Below are 1,403 nucleotides of genomic sequence, written 5' to 3' on the forward strand. Positions count from 1 at the left end.
TCTTTTATCTTGTCATTTCTTCCATTTGCTTTATCTACTCTCTGCTTAAGGGCAAGTTTCAGAGTCTCTTCTGTCATCCATTTTGGTCTTCTCTTCTTTTATTGTCTTTTTAGTGACCTCTTCCTTTCTTCATGGGTGATGTTCTTGATGCAATCCCACAATTCTTCTGGTTTCCAGTCATTGGAGTTCAATGCATCAAATCTGTTCTTTAGATGCATTGGAGTTCAATGCATCAGATCTGTTTTTCTAAATTCAGGAGGGATATATTCTAGATCATATTTTGGCTCTCTTGGACTTGTTTTAATTGTCTTTAACTTCAAGTTGAATTTGCGTATGAGCAGTTGATGGTCTGTTTCACAATCAGCTCCTGGCCTGGTTTTGGCTAAAGATATTGAGCTTTCCATTGCCTCTTGCCACTGACGTAGTCAATCTGATTCCTGTGTGTTCCATCTGGTGAAGTCCATGTATAGAGCTGCTGTTTGTGTTGTTGAAAAATGGTGTTTGCAATGAACAAGTCGCTGGTCTTGCAAAATTCTACCATGCGAGTTCCAGCATAATTTCTGTCACCAAGGCCAAATTTTCCAACCACTGGTGATTCTTGTTTCCAACTTTTGCATTCTAGTCATTAGTGATAATTAACACATCTTGATTGCAAGTTTCGTCAATTTCACACTACAGAAGTTGATAAAAATCTTCAATTTCCTCATGTTTGGCTTTGGTGGTTGGGGCATAAATTTGAATAACTCATATTAATGGGTCTTCCTTGTAGACGTATGGATATTATCCTATCACTGTTAGCATTGTACTTCAGGACAGATCTTGGAACATCCTTTGTGATGATGAATGCCACGGCATTCCTCTTTAACCTGTCATTCCTGGCATAGTAGATCACATAGTTGTCTGATTCAAAATGGCCAAAAACAGTCCATTTCAGCTCACTAATACCTAGGATATCAATCTTTATGCGTTCCATTTCATTTTTGACCACTTCCAATTTTCCTAGATTCATACTTTGTACATTCCATCTTCCGATTATTAATGGATGTTTACCACTGTTTCTCCTTAATTTGTGTGGTGCCACATCAGCAAATGGAGGTCTCGAAAGTTTTACCTTATGAATATGAGTAAGGCTGGGTTTACTCTCATAATGCAGTTCTTTCCCAGTCCTACTTTGAGAGCTTTCTAAGCCAAGTGACTCATCTTCCTCCTCTATATTGGACAATGTTTCCAATACAATGGCATATTAGGACCCCTAAATTTGCCCCTAGTTTGTCCTTCAGGAACTTTATAGTTTTAGGTTTCACATTTCAGTCTTTGATCCATCTGGAGTTAGTTTTTGTGTATGGTGTGAGGTACAGATCTTGTTTCATTTTTCTGCAAATGGATATTCAGTTTTTCCAAAA

This window comes from Orycteropus afer, unplaced genomic scaffold (genome assembly GCF_000298275.1).
Source record: "Orycteropus afer afer isolate SDZICR_OR568_19922 unplaced genomic scaffold, OryAfe1.0 scaffold00033, whole genome shotgun sequence".
Classification (NCBI taxonomy): Eukaryota; Metazoa; Chordata; class Mammalia; order Tubulidentata; family Orycteropodidae; genus Orycteropus; species Orycteropus afer.